We start from the raw sequence: 27,526 nt of genomic DNA, 5'->3' as shown, positions 1-27,526 counted from the left end.
TTTATATCATCTTTACGGAACAAAGGAAATTAATTTGTTTCTTCCTATTTTTTTTTTTTTTTCACACCTCTTCCTTCCTTTCTTCCTAACAAACAAAGCATAAAAGCAACAAAATTGTAATCAAAGGTCAAATCTTAAAGAGTTTTTGATTCAGTTTATTGACAATTTATTTTAGATGCATGTCATTGTTTGGTTTTCCAAGTATGTTTGTCCATTCGATATCACAATGCATCACCACACCATCGTACTTCTTATCCTTGAATGGTTAATTGTTTGGATTCTTTAAAGAGAAAAGAGGCCTTAGATAGGGTGACCCCATATCCCCTATGTTGTTTGTTATTGCTATAAAGGTCCTTACATTATCCATTAATAAAGCTATTTTTCAGAATCCCAAATTTAGTTCCCCAAATGACAAACATATGGAAGTTGACTACCATTACGTTCGAGAAAATGTGGTTCACAATGAATTGGATGCCAGGTATATAAATACTATTGATTAAGTTGTCCACATCTTCACTAATGCTATGTTCGGAAGGAAGGAAAGAAGAGGGATGAAAGGAAAATAGGAAAGAATGAACAAAATTCCTTCGTTAGGTAGATATGATATAAGGAAAGAAAGGATAATAGGAAGAATGAGTCATCTTTACTACTCTACAAATTTTCATCTACACAAATATGGGAGAAAAATAAGAGAGAAGACAAGTGGGTCTATTATAAAAGTTTTAAATTACTACATCACCCTTCATAAATATTTAATAAATCTCATAAATAAATTAAGGGGTGGATTTAATAACTTACTGATCAAATTCGATAAACCAAAAAATATGGTTACACTGTAACATGGTTACACTGTAACATGATTATTAGAATACATCCCTCCTAAAATCTCTCATTATGTTTATAATTCAATATCTAAAATTAAGATATTAAATCTATTGTATCCCTATAGTCAAGGAGACAAGTGTGTATATAAATACATGTACCAGCGTTGCATGCAAGTGAGGGGGCAATTGGCCCCCTGATTTTTTTTTTAGTAATATATTCTTATAATTTATTTATTTTTAATAATATACCCATAAAATATTATCTTTGCCCCTGAAATTACTAAAACAATTTTTATTGCCCCCAAATTTCATTTTTGGTCCCCCTTACCTTACATCCTGAGTCCGTCGCTGCTTTGACATTATATGAAATCTCAATCAAAGCTGAAAATTTTAAGGAATAGACATTGTTCCATAAATGAAGTAAATCATCCTAGTCTCTCTTTTCCCTCCCTACACGCACATACATGGATAATCCGGAGAGATTTCGTTAGAGGGCTCTTTGGCAATTGAAAGGAATACCCGTTTACTTATGTTATTCTCATAGAGTCAATGTTCAATTGTTGGAAGAAAGAGATGCTCTAACTAGAATAGTACGAATTAAGAACAAATTGGGTATACGAAAGAAATAGTTGTTTGAGAAGATGTCAAATATTATATAGCCATTCGGAATTGGATTATAGGTATGTTAGGGCTGGAAATCTCATTTTAATTTGGATGACATTCTAAAATGTCATTTATTAGAATATCATGTTAGCTCTTTATGTGCCGGTCAATGATTATCGTGAAAACTAGTTTGGATGGATAGAATTGGAAGGAAATGAAAAGAAAAGAAATGGATGGATATTGTTATTTATTTTTTATTTGTCATTATAGAGAGAAAATAAAAGATAAAGAGATATTGAAACTGATAAGATAAAGAAGTTGAATTAATGGTAAATGTTTACCTTTTTGATAAAGAAATATCAATAACAATATATATAACCCTCCTTCTGTTCAACCTGCCCAAGTCCCATCCTTAATTATCTCCATATCCATGCTTCATAAACATGTACAAAATAGAGCCCCAGAGGCCCAGTCCCATGGACAGATACAATCATTCAACAAAGACAAGCCCTAGTCCTAACTAGAGCAGCCCAACCCAACAATCAAAAAAAAGCACGATGAGACATTGCCACCAAATCAGAAACAGAGCATCGAGATATAGGATTGGGAATATGGAGTTTGGCTAGTACCATGGTTGAATGCATAGTAGGTATGCAAGGCCTGAAAGAGGTGAGATGGGACCAATTCACTTGAAGAAGATGGGGGTAGGGTTAATGGAGGAAGGGACCAAATCAAAGAATCTGAGAGCTGAGGATCAAGATCAAAGCTAGGCAGTATCTGATGGTTGCTGAGCCCAGGAATTAATCTGGCAACTTCCCCAGGTACGTTCCAAGACCCATTACATTAGGAATCACATCTTTTAACTGTTGCTGCCAAAAGCTCCAATTGAAGAACTTGAAAGAAATTTGACCCAGATAAGTCTTAAAATGTAAATGGGCCCCAATAGGACTCCAATTATCAAACCAGAGTTTCGTGGAAGAACCATCACCAATCTTTGTGCTTAATAAGAGAGTTGACAATGGGGTTTATATTCAGCAGGGATCTCCAATTCCAATATCAATTTTGAGGGATCTTTATGGTCCAAATGGACCTATCCTTGATTAGATTTGTTCATCCCAGGAAGTTTAGGCAACACAATCCACCAGAGAGCTTGGGATAACATATGTTGGACCTCTGAGTCTGTGTGAATGGCCATGAGATTTGAAAGAAGTTGAGAAGGAACTGATTGAATAATGAAATAGAGGGAAGTATGAATTACCTAGGAATTGGTGGGGATCCTTGCCTTAAAGATTTTGGAAGTATTGGAGAATCTCACCTTCCACTAAATCTCCACTATCAAGCTTCCTGGCAATATTTGCCACCCCCATACTCTTATTATTCCATGTATAGAAGAGGCCACTGTATCTCAAATCTTCAATACCTGCATCATGCAAGCATTTACTGAACTGAGTTATAGCAGCAGATATTCTATTAGAGCCCCAACGAGTTTCACTAGGCCCCTTGATTGCATTGAAATCGCCAAAAATTATCCAGGGGATTGTAAAACAGATTGAAGAATGCTGGATTAGGTTACTCCAGAGAGATTTTCTCTTCACTGCTGAAAAGGAGACAAAATACCATTGGCACTTTTTTTTTTCCCAAAAATTTGGTGACTAACTTTAGTGATTACTCGTGTCAGGGGTACCCTTGACTCTGAGTTGGATGATGACGAAATTTTTTCTAGAAGCTGCTCAACATTTCTTGAAAATGGAATGCCCATACCAGAGCTTATACACCATTACACTGCCATTATATGTATCTATGTATCTATATATATATGAAGAATGGCTAAAGCAAGTTCCTTCCCGTTCTTGCTATGCAATCTTGTATCTTTTTAATTTATGTGTTAAGAAATAAGATGTTGGCATACTGATGGAAGAGCTTTTATGAGGACGGAGATCGTCTACGGTGTCACCAAGATGAGAGGTCCCCGTTACACCTTCTTAAGCCAAAACCTCCTTCAGGTCTCTCTCTCTCTATATATATATAAACATACGCACACTATATATATATATATGGTAAACAATTTAGCTTTTGCTTCATGTGTTGCTGAATTCCTTGAAATGTCTTGCTTTGTTTATTCATTTCTTTATATTCCCATGTCATGTTTAAGTTTTAAGGCTTTCATTTAAAGGTTTGAGATAGATTCCTCATTGTTAGTGGTCTCACTTTCGCAATAATGCCAGCATAAGATGTCGCAAGATAATTATTTAATGTATCACTAATTCGAAAAATGAGAAATTGATTTAGTTTAATAATTACAGTATGTCTTACTTGGAAACAAAATGAGTTTGTGGTGATCCAAATTGCTGCATGTATTTTCATCTACATCATCTTTACTCTTTCAGAATGCGTGTAGTTGTGTTTTCATGTTGCATTTGAAGGTGAAGTTGTTCATAAATATTCTGACTGTCGAAGAAACTTGAACCTTTATATTTACAACTGAAAGTATGGATGAATTTTAGGAGCTTGCCTTCTATAATTCAGTTCTTTTACCACCACTCTTGGGCTACCTGCAATTTTCTCTAATTGTTGATCCAGTGGGAATGATTTGTTTCGCATTGAGATGCAATCTGAAATGCACGAAGGATATATTAATTATTTGGAATGTCCAAAAATGGCAATGTTGTTTGCCAGTATTGCTCAAGCAACCTAACAAAAATGCTATCATATTGTTTAACCCCTGTTTTAAATTCAAAATTTGGCGTTTGATGCATTTTTTATTTAGTTATTAGAATGCTGAATATTAGGATATCTTCTACTGGTCAATTTGATTTACTAATTTTGAAGATTATTCCTAAAGTAACGCATTGTACTGTGTACTAAGTTAAATGGATGTTACAGAATATTTGAAGTACTTGAGTTGGATGCAACATGGTAGGGCTGAGTATGATATGTGCCAATCACAAGGTGTGCCTGGAAAAAGAAAAGAAAGAAATACTATTTTGCTAACTCAATTTCCAGAAAAAAACAAAAAAGAATACTCACAACTGGATTTTCTCAACATCTTTCTACACAAAAGTATTTTCCAAAGTGTGCAAACATTCTTTGTAGGTAATAATATGTTGTATAGATAGTCCAGCTTGCTCTAGCGTAAAGGAAAAGAAACTATCAGGTATTCTGTGACCTCTGCAGCCCGTTTCATATTTTCCCTGGCTGTTTCCCTTGTACCTTACTTGATTACAGGTATGGTCAGTGATCTTGGTTCTAAAATGATATACTGTGATAGGAAGTCTCCTCTCAGCTTATCCTCAATTAATGTTTTCTGTATGCATCCAATTGTTTATCTTTTCTTGTTCAGCTGTCAACTGACTCTGTCCACTTTAAGATCTCATTTTTAGCTATGCTTATTTAATGCTCAATAATAACATGCATTGCTTTGCATTCCTCTTATAAAATTCTGCCTTTAAAATCTCAGTGTTCAGACAAGTAGATGCGATAACTATGTTGCAATAGTAATGATGCATGGACACATTGTGTTTGTGTATTAAACCAGATAACTTTCGTGATTATGGAGTGAGTGTATTTTAGAATATGAAGGTGAAACATGTGATCCTAGAATCTTAGAATATGAAGGTGAAACATGTGATCCTAGAATCTGCAATCCAAATTAATCCTGCAATTGATAGCAGCTGTTACAAAGAGAACATGAACTTGTAAGATGGGTAGACTTCTTTTTTTCGTTAGTAGGAAGATCATTGAAGATATAAAATTTCATCATTATCTTTAGAGAGCTACTAAACTCAACGAAGCCTTTTTCTCAACTGTTTGGGTGACCTGCATGAATCTTGTTTTGCCATTCCACTTTATCTAGGCTCATTATCTCAGTCAGACCACATTTTGTCATATTTTTTGTGAGTTAAATATGTAAAATGATCAAGTGCTATTAGATGTAAGAATGGGATAAAAGGAAATGAAGTAATTAGGTTCTTGACAAGTAGGTGGTGGAACCTCGAGAAGAAACCAATAATGAATAGTGTAACATCTGAATAGTGCAGCTAAAATAACATTTTTGGGAAAATATATGGTTGATAAGAGTGCAGTTGCGTTGCACATTGGAAGATTTATCATCCTTTGGAGGAATTTCGTAGAGTTGTTCGTTTCAAATGGTCATTGTGATATCTGCTATAAAATTTAGAAAGAATCTTGAGCTGGGGAAAAAAAAAAATGAAATGTATGAAGCTTAATATGACATGAATGGAATTGTTCTCTTTCCGGTAGTTGCCTGGAACCCTGGAACGCAAACTTGGTTTGCTTCTTGAAAAAGTATTTGGTGTGTACTAATACTTGCGCATATTGATAAGTTTTAAGGGCCCAAACTACAAAGCTTTTGTTAGAAATTTGTCTAAAATTCATTTATGACATGACAAAAATCTTTTCGTTAAAGAAGTGTGATGGTGAAGCTTCCGAAGGAAGCTTTGAAATTCTTGGGCGGCAAAAATTATTCTTGGGCAACAAATGTTATTTGGCTTCCAAAGGAAGCTTTGTAATATACTTGGACACCAAGTATATTTTTGGCTATAAATAGCATTACACTCATTCGATGAAAAGCATCCGAGAGACATTCAAGAGTAAGACAATATTCGGATCTAGAGAGTATATTGGTTTTGTGTGTGTGAGAAAATCCTTTTACGTGTACAATTTTCGACAGAGTTGAAGTTTGTATTTGAGTGGGTTTTTCTCTTTGTGTAAATCATATACTATATGAGGTATTTTTTGAGTGTTGAGTGATTCTTTTTTGTTGGTGAGTGAGTGGTGTGAGAAAAGAAATTATTGTGAGGAAAAACCAAAACGTTCTTCAGTTTGTAATCTTCTTCTTTATAGTGATACGAATTATCATCGCCCGTGGACGTAACCCTATTTGTGAAGGTGAATCACGTATAAATCATTGTCTCGTTTGTGTGTGCCTATTTATTTTTTTGTCATTATTTTTCTCTTGTTCTCATAAACTTCTATTCGATCCTTTTTCTGTAAAAGCTTTTATATTCTTTTTGTCACACCCCAAAATCTTAAATACATGAACTCTTGTCTCGTATTAAAATTTGGCATGACTTTTCTTACACATTCACAACTTTACAAAAAAAAAAAAATTAAAAAATAAATAAATAAAGAAGTAGATGTAAATCTCCCTCTAATTTATTAAATCGATACAACCATAACAACAATCAACCTTGTCAAAATAATCCATGATAACTGGACAAAATGAACTAAATCTCAAAATAAATCGTCATTCTTATTATAATGCGAAAATTGAGCTAAACCAAAGAATACGAAAAACTAGCCAAAATCCATCATCATCATGTGATCCCATTACGTTCCTACTCAACGTGTACCTGAAATGTGATAATGGGGTGAGCTCACAAGCTCAGCAATAAATGCTAAACACAATCATCGTTCAACAAATTAACCTTACCTTGTATTCCCATATATACAAGCAACTCAGATAAGTTCATTTTTCAAATGTACATAACCCAGTTAAATATAAACTCAAATAAATAATCATCATTTATTTTTAATAAATCTGCATATCTCACATGAGCCCTTGGTTCCCGTCCAATAAAGTGGTGTGAATCGTATAGTCCCTGATTACCAAAAACACACGTGTGGCTGGATTGTACGTCTACTCCCCATATGATCCCTAATCACGTCCACACAATAAGAGCTCATTAGACCGATGGCTATAACAAAAGGGTAGTGTATTACCAATTAGGCAGGTCTCTGACCATACCCAAAAGTCATCATAGGGTCAGTCCCTGACTACCCTCCGACTAATCCAAACTCATCCTTTAATCATTAATTATAATGAACTAATATAGAAAAGAATATTTCATAATTCTGTTTTACTGATTAACACGTAATTTATATATAACACCTGATTAGTGAGAAAACAAAATCTATACTTTTAATATCTTACACAACACGTTCTCTAATATTATTCTAAACAACTAATCATGAAAATTTTAGTGTTTAATTGAATTTCAATGCTCACAAGTAATGAAACCCATAGCAGCCCTTAATGCATTAATTGTTTTTTTTAACTTATATGGTTAATGACGTACATTATATATGTCAATATAGACAAATTAAATCATAAATGCTCAGCCATCAAATTATTATATACAAGTGTATATATAAATATCTTAGATGCTATAATAATATATTAATACTGTATATTTAACAAATGTGCCAAGAAACCCATATATATTTACATATGATTAACAAGTAGATTTAATCAATATATATATATATATATATATATATATATATATATATATATATTACAATATGTTTAATTTCTATCTTAAGAAGTTGACCCAACAGCCTGTATAAACAGCAACTTACTTCAATTCCTAATTCCATGTATAATCAATCTCAACTGATCAAATCTAAACATATATACATATGTCCATATAAAGATGTTTGCTTTCGTTTACACCTACAAAAATTATCATACAGATATATATAGATCCAAAGTTTATATATATACACACAATATACAATTCTCCGATCTAATCCTCCAACCAAACATCATAGATTACAACAGACCAATAGCTGACAACAGTAACTAAATATTAATGATCATTCTGATTCTTTGAGTGAGATCAGTAAATCGCAACATAAAAAAAAACTTATAAATCAATCTATTAACATAATCAAAACATAGCCAATCAACTTTAATTGAATTAATAATCAAGGTTCGTGTAGTTAAATTTTGTCTAATCTTTAGTAATAAAAAAATTCTTTTAATTGCGTCCAATTAAATTTCAGTCAACATCTTACACAACTATAATAATCTAATCATAATTATCATTCAGAATAATTTTTCCACAGTTTAATAAAACATACAAATTAGCTTTTCAAAATTAATCATTAGCAAGTTACAAATATATATAAGAGTACAATGCAAGATTAACTTGCCTCAAATATCGTTTCACCATCCTTTCCAGACAATCGACTATTGAAATATAATTTCTCCTTCTTCTCTAGGCAATTTCTCGGTCACCGTCTTTCCTCCTGGCTACTACAGACGTCAATATCACTCTCTATATCTCATGCTTCTCTCTTCTTCTTTTTTTTTTTTTTTTTGTTTTACAAAATGATATCTCTGTAGAACTGATACAACGTGAGTTATAAAAAATAATTATAACTGTAGTTGAGATAGTTTAGGATTCCTTTTTGAAATTTAAATTTTTAAAAAAACTTAATATCTCTAATATAACATTTAAATACTAAATAATAAAATATAATATACAAAATTTAAGGGTTTTACACTTTTCTTATGAGAAAATGAAGGGGTATTCTTCAAAAATTTATCAGTTGGTATAATCCACATCAATTGGATGTTTTTCTTTAGTTATATCTGAATTGTTTCATTTTTTTTTTCTTTTAATTTTCTGCTGCGTTCTAAATCTTGGAATCTTGTCATAGTCTGCTAAATGGTTAACCTATCGTCTTAAAATGACTGCTCAATTAAAAGAGATTGCATATTAAGGAGATTCCTATTGTGTTCTCCAAGTCCCATTGACCCTAGGGCAATAAGCACTGCATCCATACTTGGAGCTTCTTGTTAATAAGTTCCTTTAATTTTCTGTGAAATCTTTGTATGAGTTTTCTGTATGAAGTCATTCTCTGTTCAGATTAGAAAGACTTTATTGCATTTTTATATGTTCAATAAGTAAATATAAAACTTATCATATCTTACAAAGTCCATGCATATCAAAAATTTTATCTACCTAACGTGATTTTATGGTTAATATTATCTTTATTCCCACTTTCTTTAGTTATTCTTGCAGTAATAGCTAATGTATAACTTGCAAAATTTAACACTGTTTTGTATCTGTCCCAATTCAGTAGAGAAGCAAACGAATTCCAAACTGTATTGTCAAAAGTACAAGTGAGAAAAATATAATCAGAATCTCCCCAGCAATTGTGACAGATTGAGACTATTCTGAAATGCTAGAGCCTAGTTCACAAGCACAACCTTCACTCAATCTTAACCCTCAGGGCCACGTTCCCACTCACTTCCACCTTCACAGTTAAATTCAACCTTCACAGTAGCTTCGCATTTTCTGGCCTGACTGAGTATGTGGTGGTTGAATGAGCGAGAATATAAGAGAGAAATATGAGAGAATTAGGCTTTGTTTGGGACCAAAGATTTTATACACTAGAATTTTCCTCCCAAATACCATGAGAAGAACAAAAAAAAAAAAAAAAAAAAAAAAAACAGTTTAACTTGGAGCCTTGCAACTCCTTACCTTAAGAAATCTTTATAGACTATAGTTTCCCTTAAAATGTACCAAACTAAACCTTAAAGGTGCCATATTTCATTCAGGATGCACTCTAGAACTGAGCATACTGTCACGCCCCACCTATGGAGGTTGTGCCACGTAGGCGACACGCAGACGCTGAGGAGGACGCTGCATGGCGACTACATGGCATGGGAGTTTCTAGAATCTTCCGGAGTAGTCTAGAGTTATGTGGAAGATTTTAGATATATGTAGAAATGTGTAAAACATTATAGAATTGTGTGGAAGGTTCTAGAGTTCTCCAGAGTTGTGTGGAGTAGTATGGAGAGTTCTACAATGTTGTAGATATGTATGGAGATGTGTAGAAGGTGGAAGAAGATTCTAGAGAATCAATCTCCACCGTTGGTTAGAATGCATCCTAGCCATCCATTAGGGATGGGGATGCCTATAAATAGGAGTAGGACTTCATTTTGCAACCAATAAGTCCTGGAGTGAGTCTTGAGAGCCTTGTAGAGAGCTTGAGTGTTAGCCTTGTACAAAGCATTCTTTGAAGTAATAGAAGTGTTCTTTCCTTGCCAACTTAAGTGTCTTAGTGTGTGTGAGTGTGCAAGCCAAGTGAGGAGAGGGCGAGTGCAACTACAACACTAGTAAGCGCACGAGGGGAGTGTGTTGGCTAAGGTGTGCACGGGAATTAGGCTGACCAAGTACTTGCGAGAGTGGAAGCAACATCTTGGTGCCGCACGGGAGCAGCTAGAGTGGTGCTGAAACTCTAAGCCCGTGATAGTTGGTATCAGAGCAGGTTCGTCAAGGGAGCTTTGTTGGAGTAGACATGGCTAGCGGAGGAGACCACCAAGTCCACATCTTAGAGCAGAGCTTGGAGGAGAAGCTTGCCACACACTTGGTCTACACGGAGACCAAGTTTAACAGGCTCGAGAGAAAGATGGCGGAACTCTACGAGCTGATTGACGGCATTGCCAACAAGGCGCGAGAGAAGGAAAGGGACTTGTATGATTAGGTAGACGACTTGCACATGGAGATTGCCGAGTGTAAGAAGGAGTTCTCCCAGGCGCGCGAGGTCGTGGTGAAGCCAAGGAAGAAGAAGGCGCCGGAGCCCAAGGAGTACGATGGGGCAAGGAATGCGCGCCAGATTGACAACTTCTTCTGGCACATGGAGCGGTACTTCGAGTACATGGAGATCGAGGATGATGAGGAGAAGGTGCAGACAGGCACTATGTACCTCACGGACACTGCCGCTCTATGGTGGAGGCAGCGCTTCACCGGTAGGGGCGCAAGAGCAGTTGATACATGGGAGGAGTTTAAGAGGCAGCTCAAGAGGCAGTTCTACCCTGAGTGCGTTGAGGACCTCGCCATGATCAACCTAAGGCGCCTGAAGCAGAAGGGTAGCATAAGGGAGTATGTGAAGGAGTACTCCAACTTGATGCTGGAGATCCCAGAGATGCCGGAGCGGCAACGTGTGTGTTTGTTCATTGATGGGTTGCAGTCTTGGGTAGCCACAGAGCTGAGAAGGAGGGAGCCTAGAGATTTGGCATCCGCAATGGCTATAACGGAGCGCCTTGAAGACTTTAGGCGCGATGACAAGAGGGCCACGTCTCCCAGAAGGGACCACGGCAAAGGTGGGGGAGACCGTCGCTTCAAGAAAAGGGGCTCGCCCAAGTCAAGTGATGATGAGCACAGCGATGAGGAGAGACACCCACGCCATGATAAGGGCAAGGACCATGGAGAGAGGTCTAAGGCTAGTGGCAAAGGGGAGCGCCGCGATAAGGGCAAGTGGGAGCCGAAGTGCTACTTGAGCGAAGGGCCGCACATATTGCGAAGGGCCGCACATATTGCGACACTGCCCCAACAAGAAGACCATGAGCGCCCTTGTGAAGGATAAGGGCAAGGGCAGGGTGGACGATGGGGGCAGGATGGACGATGCAGGCAGCGATGAAGATAGGTGCATGGGGGTTATGCAGATGCTGAGTAGCATGGTGCATGACACCAAGAAGAAGGGCAAGGCAAAGAAGGTAGCTGGGGTGCGCTATGTAGATGCGCAGGTTGGTGGCAAAGCCGTGCAAGCGTTGGTAGATACGGGTGCTACACACAACTTCATTACCCCTGAGGAGGCGCAACGACTTAGCTTGGAGATGCGCAAGACGGAGGGCTGGATCAAGGCCGTTAACTCCGAGGAGGCACGCGTGAGTAGAGTGTGCAAGGAGGTAGAGCTATGCATGCAAGGATGGAAGGGCAAGGCTGACTTCCAAGTTGCGGAGATGGACGACCACGACATGGTGCTGGGGCTGGAGTTCATGGACAGGAACAACGTCGTGCCACTACCATGCCTTGGTGCGTTAATGATACTTGGAGGCGAGAAAGGCAAGGCCGCATGCATGGTGCCGCTCGTGGGCAGGAAGGAGAGTCCAGAGGTGGCAGTAAACACGATGGAGCTCGTGAGGACTTCGCATCTCCCGAAGGGCGCTCGTACGTTTGGGCCAAGGACATATGCGCAAGTGCTGATGACCTGCAAGAGGCTGGGTCAGCTGAAGAAACCGTGACGAGGGCGTCACGGAAATGGGTGGGGGAGAATGTCACGCCCCACCTATGGAGGTTGTGCCACGTAGGCGACACGCAGACGCTGAGGAGGACGCTGCATGGCGACTACATGGCATGGGAGTTTCTAGAATCTTCCGGAGTAGTCTAGAGTTATGTGGAAGATTTTAGATATATGTAGAAATGTGTAGAACATTATAGAAGTGTGTGGAAGGTTCTAGAGTTCTCCAGAGTTGTGTGGAGTAGTATGGAGAGTTCTACAATGTTGTAGATATGTATGGAGATGTGTAGAAGGTGGAAGAAGATTCTAGAGAATCAATCTCCACCGTTGGTTAGAATGCATCCTAACCATCCATTAGGGATGGGGATGCCTATAAATAGGAGTAGGACTTCATTTTGCAACCAATAAGTCCTGGAGTGAGTCTTGAGAGCCTTGTAGAGAGCTTGAGTGTTAGCCTTGTACAAAGCATTCTTTGAAGTAATAGAAGTGTTCTTTCCTTGCCAACTTAAGTGTCTTAGTGTGTGTGAGTGTGCAAGCCAAGTGAGGAGAGGGCGAGTGCAACTACAACACTAGTAAGCGCACGAGGGGAGTGTGTTGGCTAAGGTGTGCACGGGAATTAGGCTGACCAAGTACTTGCGAGAGTGGAAGCAACATCTTGGTGCCGCACGGGAGCAGCTAGAGTGGTGCTGAAACTCTAAGCCCGTGACAATACGCCGCATCCCCTTATCAAGTACCAATAGTTGTTGGAAAGATTTGAGACTTTTGGGAGGATGTACGCTCTGAATACTGGATAAGGAAGATGACTCGATGACTATAGATTGTCAAGAGAGAAATGAGAAGAGAGTCAAGTCCATGTACCTGATGGGCTGTTACTTTTTGCCCTCAGAAATAGTAGAGGATGTAGATCTTTTGATCAGAAGGGCTGAGAGATGCTTGCTAGCCTACATGATAATGATTGATGCCGATGATGCCTGCAAGGATGATTATTCTGTACGGTAAACATTATTGCAAAGATTGTCGGGTGTCTTGGTCTTGAGAAGACAATGTTTGAAGCATCAAATTCCAAACCCTCTGTTTGGTTTATTAGACAATATGGTCCCAGGGTATTTTACTCTTTTCATTCAGCCTTTTCTTGCATCGGGGCGTTTGGTTATTTTCCTCTCTGATGTTTGTAACAATTTTTTATTATTGGCTTGGATTTCAGGTGAACCTTCTTGTGGATCACTCTCAAGTGATGGATCTGGAGTGCCTTCGAGGTTGCAACCTTTGTAAAAATCACACCTGTTCTTGGTTTGTCCGCAGTGGAACCGGTTATGCTAAACTGGCGCCAAATATATATAGTCCGCAGTGGAACTGTTTATGCTTTGTAATTGTCCTGTGCTATTTTGTATGTTTAGATCATGTTAAATACATTTTGCCTTTGTTCATATAATTTTTACTTCTGTATTAGTACTCTTATTTGCTCTTAGTAACATCTTCATGTTTTTGCAAACCATGTAGATTTAATCTGTAACATAACCTTTTGTTTCCATAGTTGATTTTGATGCTTCTTACAAAAAAATAATAATGAATGGTTGGTGCTAAGCATGTTTGATCCCTCAGTAGCACCTCAATCAGGCTGTTTATTTATTTATTTTATTTTATTATTATTATTATTATTATTTTATTTCTGACTTGCAGTTATAACTTAGATCTTGTATAATAGAACTTCGGCGTAGCTATAACTTAGATCTTGTACAAATGGTCTAAAATTTTTTTTCTATACATTTCTAGTTATCAAAAGCATCAAACTGAGTTCACTTGGTTGATTTAAAAGAGGAAATCTTACTCCTGAATTCCTATACCTTGTGACTTGGCCGATGTCTATACCTTGTGAGTTGTGAGGTTATATGTTTCGTTCGAAACGGAGTATACAAAACATAAATTTTAAATGAAATTTTAAGTAGGTTCGTTAAGAAATTTTTGCGGATTTATAGACAAAGGCGTTCTTCTTCGCAAGGAGATGAACATGATATATTTACTTTCTCAAATTAGTTTCCCGATGAATAAGAAATTAGCTTCAAAATAATGTGTTTGATAAGCTTAAATGAGTATGCAAAATGTGAAAAGTGATTGTCCCACATTGAATAAAAAGTGAAACTAACAAGAGTATATATAACCCAAGTTTGGAATTTGAGTTTGGGTTAAAGGGTATGGAAGTTTTTACTACGCGGGTCCAAATCATTTATCACACATGTGGTTGCTTTTTTATTAAATTGAATTTTTGAACTGGCCTTGGTGTTTGGGCTTAATTTAATTTTTGTGCTGGACTTATTCTGACGAGTTTCACGAATTGGTGCGTCTAGTCCAAACCAGTGCTTTCAAAGGATTTCACCTGGTCCGAACCAGTGTTTCTCTTTGAACTGAACCATCGCATCTAGTGCAGGTGATGGTTTAGGTCACCCGAAAAGACATCATGCTGCCTATAAATACCCCATTGGGGTCATTTGCAATTCGTACTAGAAACTTTGAAATCCTCTATTATTATGAGTTCTTACATATAATATAGTTCTGTAGTTGCTTGAGTTTAGTAAGAGAGAGTATTACACCGAACCGGTTCGTCCATTTCTCTGGTTTGCAGTGTTACTATCGAAAAAAGAAAGATCGTTGTATTCTAAGAGACAAACGTTACAGAGTCCGTTAACACCTTAGTGGAGCGAATCTGTCTTAAGAATATAGAATTAAATTCTAACCTCAGCCTATTATCAACCTCAGCCTATTAATAGATTCCTTTATTATATAGTAGTAGTTTATTATATTAATTTATAATTTTATATAATATATAATATTGTTTTCATAATATTATATATACATATATATATATATATATATATATATATATTATTTTATAACATTAATTATATATAATATTATTATAATATTTAAATAGTGATACTATAATGCATATTTACCTACACGCATTTCATACACACATTTTGACAACGTCTTGCTCTGAGGGTGCCAATGATTACCATGAAAGCATTCTCATTATAGAAATATTCAAAAATCGAAGGGATTTTTTTTCCCTCGAAAAGTAAAATCAAAAGGATTTTGGTCCTATTATAATTAATTTACAAATATTTACTAATAAAGTTTTTTTTCTTTCTAACTGGTACTTAAGCAACTTCTCAAAGAAATCATTTATACTTAAAAGAGAAGTGGAACGAACTTAATAAAGTTTAGTAAATCCTTTGGCACTAATAAAGTTTCTCCAACAATTTAAAAAGTGATGGATGACATCATTCATCATCCTCAACCTCTCTCTCTCTCTCTCTATTATATATATATATATAAATCCTTCATTAATATCCACAATCATTTTTGTTATTCATTAAATATTATATTTCAGTTCCACAAAGCTCTAGTCAATTGTTTTCTTCTTTTTACACACTCCACCCCCCCCCCCCCCCCCCCCCCCCCCCCCACACACACACTCATGCTCCACCTTATTTATATAAATGTGCAAAATAAACACCCTTGCAGCTTAAGAATGTGCATGTAAACTCTTGACATTGGAAAATGTATAAAGTGACAGCTAATTATGATCAATTTTTTAAATAAAATTCCAAAATATCTTTAATAATCTCTTTTTCCTCTCTCATTTTTTTTTAAAAAAATTTCAAAGACATTTTTGATAATTCACTCTTCAAATTGAGAAAATATTCTTATTTTACTCAATTTAAAAAATATAAGAATTGTTTTTACTTTACCATTATTTTTATTTCCTTTTTATTATTCATTTATGGGTTAAAAATCATAAAACCTTACTCTACTTTTAAAATCGTGCATAAAATCACTGTAAAATTAAAAAATATCTTGATCTAACAAAAGTTATTAAGTTACCCCGAACCCATGTTCGACCGTTCAATGTGTTGTAAAATGTCAAATTTGACATTACTATTTAATATTAAATTATAAGCTATAATTATTATATTAAATTTAAAAAATATCTCTTTATAATAATATTATCTAATGTTAGATGAGATCTTATCGTACTAACAATTAACGACACATTTTCTACCCCCAATTTTTTTTATAATTTTAAAATAATAATTATAACTTTTAATTTAATATTAAATTATAAGGTCAAATTTGACATTTCACAACATAAATGAGCCAATTACGAATTTGGGAGTAACTTAATAAATTTTGTTAGTTTATAAATTTTTTTAATTCTACTTAGAATTTTATGCACGATTTTAAATTGAGGGTTTTTCATTTTTATTTTTATTTTTAAGATTTTAACCCTTCATCCATTTACACTGTTACTCGCACATGCATCCATAGTTCCATCCTTCAATGCATACACTAGACACACACGTACACACTCCCACACGGTCACACCACAGAATGTATACACATACCCGCCCTTCTTTTATTCTTTTTTTATTTTATTTTATTTTTTGATTTGTATCTTCCCTTTTACAATATATTTAGAAAATGATCTCCATATAGGTTAATAAAAAAAAGAGAAGTGACAGATCTTCCGACATCAATTGCCAACTACTTCTTCGAATATAACATGGTTGGGAATGAGTTGAAGAGAAAGAGATGTTTACGGAAATTTTTTTAAGAATTTCAACAGGATCCAACCACGTTGTATTCGGAAGAAGAGTCGGCAATTAAGGTCGGAAGATCTATCATTTCCCTAAAAAAAATTATTCATATCAAACATAACAATTATAATCAACTATTATAATGTTTATTATGGATAAATTTCGTATAAGGTATTATTTCTGACAATATTATATATATATATATATATATATATATATATATATGGAACTAAAACCAAACTGTTTCATGGACCAACTAAATCATTTCATTCACTCAAGTTCAATTTACTGGTTTTAACAAATTTTTGTGCTTTGATTAACACAACATATTGTTGCTTTATTTCCTTTACTTTTTGTTATTCATTCATTTACACTCCTACTTAAAAATATAATAATTTATACTACTTCTTATCCATATTACTTGTTTTGTAAGGACTTGTTCTTTAGTAACTTGCAGGGGACAAACAATTAATGCTTGTCCCTTACAAGATTATTAAATTGTCCTATGTTATTATGATAAGAAGATTTTTAAAATTTAAAGGGTAATTTTGAAATTTTAGTTTTACTTTATCTTTTTAAATTGGACATAAAAGCATGGACAACAAAAATGAGATGAAAAATATTTTATAAGTAAATTTTATAACAACTTAAAACAAATTATCACAATCAAATGAGAACATTTTCATGATTAGTTCTGATTATGACAAAACAATAATTTTGTGCAAATACATCACGTGTACTTATGTGATTCAATGGACTTCTGAAATTTTTTGCTAATGAAATAAAGAGATCAGGTGAAATTAAGAAAATGTTTAGCATTAAGTAACCTAAATAGAAAGTTAACCTATATATATATATTATGTATTCGTCGGAACTTATTCAGATACAGAGTCACAGAAGAGGCGTTAACTGTGCCATAAATAACTTCACATTAACCTTTTTTAACTTTTAAATTTGTGACTTGATGTTTATTGTGTTTTATATGAATTAGCATGTTTAGAATGTTTCGTAAAATTCGCGTGCGATGCACGTGCATCGCACGTGATGAATTAATCATTAAGAAATATATATAATAATACAATCTTATATAATAATAATTATAATAATAATAATAACAATAATAATTAGATATACATGGTATATATATAACGAATTACATTTCAAATTATCATTACAAATCAGTAGCCTAGAGTAGAGAGGATACGTACAGAGTAGCCTAGAGCAGAGAGCTGTCATAGGCCGAGAGGATACGTACAGAGTAGCCTAGAGCAGAGAGCTGCCATAGGCCATAGGCATAGGCCGCAGGCCATAGCAGATTACCGCGTGAACCCTAATTTTAGAAAGAGAAAAAAAGAGATACTATAGAGAGAGACTAGAGCTTTGCAAAGGATACATACAGAGTAGCCTAGAACAGAGAGCTGTCATAGGCCATAGCAGATTACCGCGTGAACCCTAATTTATAGAGAGAGACTAGAGCTCTGCCAAATGCTTCGCACAATACTTATTCTATACTCCATCAACTTTTAGAAAGAGACAAAGAGAGAAACAAAGAGAGACTACACAGATAATGAATATAACTATGGCTCTCATCCACAAGATGAAAAGACTGTCCTCTCTATGGTTCAAATAGCAAATAAAACTCTGATTTCTCCACTCTGTGTTTCTTTTATTGTTGTTAATCTTTGGAAGTCCGGGAAAATGGTATTTGTTCATTATATAATTTATTTATTTCTTTTGGTTTTGATTTTCGAATCCTAACTCATGATTTTACTTCGAAGGAGTTCCAGACACACCTGAGAGTCACTAGCACATATTCTCGCCAAATATGGTAAAAAAAAAAAAAAAAAATCATGTGTTTCCTTTTCCTTGTTTGCTATGCTAGTTTTGATATCTTTCAGGCCATATGGATTTTGTGATTGAGCTGTGAGTTGCTTTCTTCAGCATGTCACATTATTGATGTTACAGACATGTGTTATTTATGAAACCTTATCTAAATTCCTACTTTCCATTATCAAAATCTATATGTCTCCTTTCTGTGATTGAACTCTGAGGTGCCTTCTTCAGCATTAACCCATCATGTAAATGCCACAAGGGTGTCTTATGGGACAGGGGTAGCTATTCGTTATTATATGAATTAATCATATATATAAGCTTTTCAAAAGATGTAATACTTTATGAAAGCCCTTGTTTCTGGAAACTTTGTTTTTATTTTGATTAGAATTTTCTAAAAACGTGTTTTTAGTCAGACGGGCAATTCTGGAGTGTTTTAGAATTTCTATTTTCTATTTTTATGGCTTCATTTGTTTTGGCCTACATTTTTTTTTTTGGAAATATTTTGTTCATTTTTCATTGTTTGGTTGCCTATGTTTTACACCAAAACATTAAAAAGGACTTGCGGTTATGCTGATCGGTGTTATGACTACTGGAGAATCAGAAGTTCTAAACATACAAAGGGAAAAAGCTTGATGTTTCTTGTTCATGGAATTATATTCTTTCTTATCCCCAGAGCTTATTACAGCCCCGACACACCTTATTCTAACCGCTCCAAAACTTCCCAAGTATAAACCTTCAGTAGAACATCAGTCAGCTGAATGTTTAGAGAGGCAATAGGGGAGATCGAGAGGGGAATGAGTGTGAGGTTGGCCTAATTGAGATTTTATATTCCACTAATTTAAAGGTTCATGATAGACGAACAAAGATCTAATGGTGCTTTTTGATAAATTTAAGTGTATGAAGATACTGAAATATGATGTGTCATTAAGATAAAATCTAAATGAAACACTTAATTTTTTTAATGAACCAAGCACCAATTCTCGGATCATTGTCCAGTTACTTCAGCACCGATGCTTAACACATTGATTTGTAAAAATGAACTTTCTTTAATTCCAAAAATATGTCAAAGTAGTTTTTATACCTAATTAAGTTTTTAACATATACATATATAACACACGCGAAGTCTCTTTTATCCTTTTATCCAATTGTTACTTTTATTATTATTTCTACTGACCAGAGTACTTTAAAGAATGAACTCTATGATATTACATAAGATCAACTAATATAATTGCTGTGTCAAAGTGATCTAGGAGCTATTTTAATTGGATAAAATTATAGTTTTATTGTAGGACTAAGAATGTTCAAATTCTAAGAATTGGATATACATAGTATAGGTGTATTAACCTCTTTTAACCTTTAAATTTGTGATTTGATGTCTATTGTATTTTATATGAATTAGCATGTTTAAAATGATTCGTAAAATTCACGTGCGATACACGTGCATCGCATGTGATGAATTAATCATTAAGGAATATATATAATATTAACTATAATAATACAATCTTATATAATAATAATAAGAATTGGATATACATGGTATATATATAATGAATTACATTTCAAATTATTATTACAAATTATTAACCTAGAGTAGAGAGGATACGTACAGAGTAGCCTAGAGCAGAGAGCTATCATAGGCCATAGCAGATTACCGCGTGAACCCTAATTTTAGAGAGAGAAAGAAAGAAACACTATAGAGAGAAACTAGAGCTCTGCAGAGGATACGTACAGAGTAGCCTAGAACAGAGAGCTGTCATAAGCCACAGGCCATAGCAGATTACCGCGTGAACCTTAATTTTTAGAGAGAGACTAGAGCTCTGCCAGATGCTTCACACAATACTTATTCTATACTCCATCAACTTTTAGAAAGAGAGAGACAAAGAGAGACTACACAGATAATGAATATTGCTATGGCTCTCATCCCTAAGATGAAAATGGCTGTCCTCTCTATGGTTCAAACAATAGATAAAACTCTGATTTCTTCACTCTGTGCTTCTTCTATTGTTGTTGATCTTTGGAAGTTCGGGAAAATGGTATTAGTTTACTACATAATTTGTTCATTTTTTTGGTTTTGATTTTTTGATCCAAACTCATGATTTTACTTCGAAGGAGTTCCAGACACACCTGAGAGTCACTAGCACATATTCTCGCCAAATATGGTAAAAAAAAAAATCACGTGTTTCCTTTTCCTTGTTTGCTATGCTAGTTTTGATATCTTTCAGGCCATATGGATTTTGTGATTGAGCTTTAAGTTGCTTTGTTCAGCATTTTACATTATTGATGTTACAGACATGTGTTATTTATGGAACCTTATCTAAATTCCTACTTTCCATTATCAAGATCTATATGTCTCCTTACTGTGATTGAACTCCGAGGTTCTTTGTTCAGCATTAACTGATCATGCAAATGCCACAAGAATGTCTTATGGGACAGGGGTAGCTATTCGTTACGATATGAATTGATGATATATATAAGCTTTTCAAAAGAAGTAATACTTTATAGAAGCCCTTGTTTCTGGAAACTTTGTTTTTATATTGATTTGAATCTTCTAAAAACGTGTTTCTAGTCAAACGGGCAATTCTGGAGTGTTTTAGGATTTCTATTTTCTATTTTTATGGCTTCATTTGTTTTGGCCTACATTTTTTTTTTTTTTTGGAAATATTTTGTTTCATTTTCTAATGTTTGGTTGCCTATGTTTTACACCAAAACATCAAAAAGGACTTGCGGTTATGTTGACCGTTGTTATAACTACTAGAGAATCAGAAGTTCTAAACATACAAAGGGAAAGAGCTTGATGTTTCTTGTTCATGGAGTTATATTCTTTCTTATCCCCAGAGCCAATTATAGCCCCGACACACCTTATTCTAACCGCTCCGAAACTTCACAAGCATAAACCTTCAGTAGAACCATAATCAGTCAGCTGAATGTTTAGAGAGGCAATAGGGGAGATCGAGAGGGGAATAAGTGTGAGGTTAGCCTAATTGGGATTTTATATTCCACTAATTTAAAGGTTCGGGATAGACGAAAAAAGATCTAATGGTGCTTTTTGATAAATTTAGGTGTATGAAGATACTGAAATATGATGTGTTATTAAGATAAAATCTAAATGAAAGACCTAATTTTTTTAGTGAGCCAAGCACTAATTCTCAGGTCATTGTCCAGTTACTTCAGCACCAATGCTTAACAGATTGATTTGTAAAAATGAACTTTCTTTGATTCCAAAAACATGTCAAAGTAGTTTTTATACCTAATTAGGTTTTTAACATATACACATATAACACACGCGAAATCTCTTTTATCTTTTTATCTACTTATTGCTTTTATTATTATTTCTACTGACCAGAGTACTTAAAAGAATGAACTCTATGATATTACATAAGATCAACTAAAATATAATTACTGCGTCAGAGTGATCTAGGAGCCATTTTAATTTGATAAAATTATAATTTCATTGTAGGATTAAGAATGTTCAAATGCTAAGAATTAGATATACATGGTATAGGTGCATTAACCTCTTTTAACCTTTAAATTTGTGGTTAGATGTATATTATGTTTTATATGAATTAACATGTTTAGAATAACTCGTAAAATTAACGTGTGATGCACATGCATTGCACGTGATAAATTAATCATTAAGGAAACTAAATAATTATAACTATAATAATACAACTTTATATAATAATAATAATAAGAAAGATCTCAAGGAGTCTGAACCAGCCCAGACAGCGGAACACGGCCTACAGAACACGGGTCAAGAAGTGGCCCAAACCATATAGTTTCAAAATTCTATAACGCCTTCATGAAGGAAATGACGTGAAATAAGGAACCATGAATGCCCACTTCTGAAAACTGCCAGTAACAGCTCCATGTAAAGCTCTAGAAAAGCATATAAATAAAGGATGAATAAGAGGAGAAAGACATTAATTTTCAATTACTCTTCTTTTACTGTCAAACTTGTTTCAATTCAGTCATATTTCTTTGTTTATAATTTTCGTATATTTCTTAAGTGTTCTGATGTAAAATTTTGCCCTTATATAGCTCCACCTGTAAGTTCTCCTCCTACATTTCTATCTTCTTCACCACTGCTTATGGTACCTCCTGAGGTAATCGTTATTGACAATTACAAAATATCAGTAAAACAATCAAACCAGCAGGACTGTTTTCATTTCTTAAGCATTTCTGCAGAGAGTCAGAGACGTTAATTTAGGGTTCAGAAGTTTCTTAGTATACCTAGAGAGAGGAACCTCCTTATGCCAAACGACGCAACATGTGTCGACTCTTCTTATTGCTGGTTAGCCTTTAACCACCCTTTTAATTGTTACCCTTATCTTTACAACCCATTAATTATGTCTCTTGATTTCCCTTACATTTCTCTCCCTTCCGTTGAAACCCTTCCCTTTGTTCACGCCCTTCACCAACTTAAACCCGATCTCCTCTCCCCTTTCCCTTCTCTCATCACACACTTCTCAATTTCATTTTAAAAGAAGATCACTCTCATGGAGGAAACATACCAACGCACCCAGGGACAAAGCCATGATTTAGTTTTAGGGGGGCACAAAGTAGTAATTTACAAATTATATACCTATATATGAAAAAATTTCGTTTCTAAAGGCATTTTTGAAAAAAATAAATTTCAGGGGAGGCACAAAGTAATATTTTATAAATATTATACCTATACATGTAATAATTTCAATGGGTCAGCTTAGGCCTAGGGGGCACGTGCCACCCCGGGCCCAAGCTGGCTCCGTCACTGTGATACCCCCTAATTTTGGAATACTGATTGATTAAATTCGCGTACAAAATTAAGGGATATCAAAACAATTAAAGTATTAAACACGCACAGATTACAAAATAATATGCTGAATAAAAACTAATAAATAATAAATTCATTAATAATTCTCCAATGATTACAACTCTGGAATCCTGTAATTGAATGACCCCTTAAATCAAAAGTCATTATCCAGAACCCATAATTAAATATTAGCGTCAAATGAAGTAATAATATTCTACTTTGAAATAAACCGAAAGAATAGACAAGTCCTCCATATGCGGATCCTCAACCTTGAGACATGAACCTCTAATAACCTGAAAGATAAAAATAAGCAGATTATCTCTGGTCAAAACAAAACCTAATAAAGTTTTAACTTTAATATATAATGATACACCTATATATAAATAATTATAGGGCAAATTTCGTAAAACCCCCACTACTTTTATTTTTTGATCATAAAACCCCAACCATTTCTAAAAACTCCTATACTTTTAAAAAGTGTTCACATTGCCCCAATATTCGTATCCGACCCGTTAATTGGGTTGTGAAATGACAAATTTGACCTTACCATTTAATGTTAAATTAAAAAATAAAAATATTTTTATTAAATTACAAAAACACCCTTAAATAGTAAGCATAGGCCACCCGAGTCAACTCAGTTCCCTCAAAAGTCGGTCTCAAACTCACCGAACCAACCTTTATCTGTGTGTTGTAATCTCTGCAATGATGAATTGGGTGGTATGAGAGGAATCAAATTTTTAATCCTGACAAACCTCAATGGGTCTCCAGCCAGATCGAATCAGATCAGATCTAATTCCAACTTCATCATAGGCGCACGGTAAGGGCTGGAGCTGCAGCTGCGGCAGCAGATGAGGCGGCGCCGCCGAGGAAAAAGAGGAATCCGACTTTAGCAAGTTTTTGATCGTCAAGAAAGAGGTCCTCCGGAACCCTGAAAGCTCCGTGCGTGCACACAATCGCCAATCTGACGAGGAGAACAAAGATTAGAAGTGATCCAACGTTGGTGAGGAACACCACAACTATAGTGGAGACCACCAACACGCTAAGGGTTTCTCAGTCGGTGAACGTGCGATCGAAGAGGAGTATAGGCTGATAGGAGGGTCGGAAGAGGTAGAGGAAGAACCAGGAGGCGAGGAGTCCGAGAAGGACGAGGAGTAAGAGAGGGTGAGAGAGGAGAAAGAGAACCAAGACGAGGGTGAGAGAGGAGAAAGAGAGCCAAGACGAGGGTGAGTAAAGTGACGTAGTTAACGTGGAAGTAGGAGAAGTTCTTGGGGATGCGAAAGGCGGCATCGGTGAGGGAGTCAAGGAGCGCGAGGGAGGAGCGATCTACAAGCTCTAACCAAGGGCGGCGTTCGGCTAAGCCTTGACGGAAGGAGGAGGTGAGGCGCGTGATGAAGGAGCGAAAGGCTGGGGTGGCAATAGGCGCGTGAAGAGGGTATTTTTGTAATTTCATAAAAATATTTTTTATTTTTTAATTTAATATTAAATGGTAAGGTCAAATTTATCATTTCATATCCCAATTAATAGGTCGGATACGGATATTGGGGCAATGTGAACACTTTTTAAAAGTATAGGGGTTTTTAGAAACATGTTGGGGTTTTATGATCAAAAACTGAAAGTAGTGGGGGTTTTACGAAATTAACACATAATTATATATACTACACTAATTATATCCTTTAATAGGTTCATTAAATTTCCAAACCCATTAAACAACGACTAAATCCTAATTAACCTAAACCAATTCACAAACTCATTTTCTTTAAAAATGAAACCCCTTTAACCTTAATCCCATCATAGACAGTTATTTAATCATAAAAAATAAATTATAAATAAATGAATATTATAATTAATCCAAAACCCAAATATGATTTTAATTATTTGGATCACATATCTAATATCTACGCTTTGACAAATCGTCCATGTCTCTACCAATATTATTTTATTAATAAATATAAAATAATACACTAACCTTTAAACACTAGATTATTCTAATATACGAATATCCAACCATAATCCAACTTGTACATACAATAACTATAGATGAAATTTTAATCATCATTACACATAACAATTTAATTATGCTTTGGTAAATAAACCATACCATTACAAGTATATTTATTTATACATTGGTAATTCAATCATGCTTCCACCATTATTATTATACTAATATTATAAAATAATATAACTAAACCCTTTTAATAATAGATTATTCTAGTATAAGAATATCTATCAACTCCAAGTTATACATACAACAACCATAGATGCAATTTAAACATCTAATACACATAGCCATTAAATTATGCTTTGGCAAATCAACCATGCTATTATAAATATATTTATTTATATATTGACAACTTAACCATGCCTCTTTAAGTATATATATTTATACTTTTAAATTATCAACTCATCCATACTTCCTATGTATGTATCTTATTCATACAAATATCTAGGCAATATATTTAAGCCTTTGGCAACTTATCCATGCCTACACACTCTCCAAAACACCCTGCACGCACTTCCACACACTATTCCACGCACGCTGGAGAGTGAGCACACGCACACACGCCCTGGGACGCGCTCGCACGCGTTGCCACGCGCTGTTACGTGCGTTGGTTATCCTTCTTGGTGACGCGGCGCGCCCTCATTGGCTGGTTACACGGCGTCCTCGTGGGTGTGCTGCACTGAATCAATCTACCCTCTTCAAGGGCCCAGATCCGTGCACACCATTACATGCGCACGCCGTGCCGCACCAGATCAATTCTTCTCATCAACACATCTTTATGGCTCAGATCTGCATGCCCACCTTTCTAATCTAGTCCGCACTACACTAGATTGCTCGCCCCCTTTTGATGCGCCGATTACGAAAACCTCATATATATATATATATATAACATAATATATTTTTTTTGCCCAGAAAATATAGAAAAAAATTCCAAATAAATACTTAAAAAATATAAAATAATTCTAGAAAAATTCCAGAAATTCTATAAACCCTAATTAACTCTCTTGGTTAATAGATCAACCTATAACATGCTTTTAAAATATATATACAACATCTATATATACATTTAAAATCCAATAGTCTAAAAATTAAATATAATAATTTTTGTTTTTAATTCTTTCAATCTAACCATGATTTTAAACAAATACAATTAATCTAAATATTGATACTCAAGATGAAATCCTTATGAGTTCTGAGAGGAAAGGTATAAAAGAACTCGCCTGAAGGTTTCGAAGCAAAACCGATTTATCAAGCCTCGATTGTCTCTTCCAATTCCGGCGTCCTTTTTCTCCGATTCAGCCTCCTCTTTGCCAGCCTTCTCTTATTCTTCTCTCTCTGTCTTTCTTATTTTCTAACGAGTAAAACTTTTTAACCCTAAACCTTATGTGTATATTTATACACATTAAAATCCAAATCCTATTCCTAGTAGGACTACCAAATAAAAGAAATAATAATTATTAAATAATATATATACACATATATTATATAATATATATTTGTATATTTCCTTCCATGCTAATCCTTAACTAATTAAATCATATACATATATACATATATCAATAATTTTATATATATATATATATATATATATATATATATATATATATTTCCTTCCATAATAATTATTAATTCATTATATTTATATACATATAATTATATATATAATTATTTAAATATCTTTATAATCATGGCCTTATTAATTAACCCAACAAGGCTTCCTTCAAGCCCAAAACCACATCCTTTAGTCTGACTTCTCTTAAGCCCAAATCCAATTAATTTAAGTAAATGCTTAAATTAAAACAACTAATTACATGAAGCACATAAACAGAGTAAGAAATTACAACCAAGTCACATCATACCAATAAAATTAACACACCAACAATTTAATCAATAATCAAGCACACACACAAATAATCATTATATATAACCACGAAATATAATTTAATTAAAATAAGATAATTAGTCTAACCACTCAATTAAATAAAACAAATCATTTTAAAATAAAAATAAAATCAATTAAACAAATAAATCAAACAAATCATTT

At 34.6% G+C, this 27,526-nt stretch overlaps 1 long non-coding RNA gene and 1 pseudogene across 1 annotated transcript; one reads left to right on the top strand and one right to left on the bottom strand.

Moving 5' to 3' along the window:
- The first annotated feature begins 12,972 nt into the window (after positions 1–12,972).
- LOC132308022 (uncharacterized) lies at positions 12,973–13,847 on the top strand. Its single transcript, XR_009482366.1, has 2 exons — positions 12,973–13,366; positions 13,468–13,847. It is a non-coding gene; the product is annotated as an uncharacterized LOC132308022 (long non-coding RNA).
- A 10,440-nt stretch (positions 13,848–24,287) lies between these two features.
- LOC132278094 (PRA1 family protein B3-like) lies at positions 24,288–24,933 on the bottom strand (annotated as a pseudogene).
- Between the last annotated feature and the right edge of the window lie 2,593 nt (positions 24,934–27,526).

The sequence above is a fragment of the Cornus florida genome, unplaced genomic scaffold (genome assembly GCF_030987335.1).
Source record: "Cornus florida cultivar Cherokee Brave unplaced genomic scaffold, ASM3098733v1 CherokeeBrave_3.0.0_Hap2_Chr01, whole genome shotgun sequence".
NCBI classification, from domain to species: domain Eukaryota; kingdom Viridiplantae; phylum Streptophyta; class Magnoliopsida; order Cornales; family Cornaceae; genus Cornus; species Cornus florida.
Note: the sequence above shows the minus strand (reverse complement) of the source record. Positions and strands in the feature narration are given on the sequence as shown.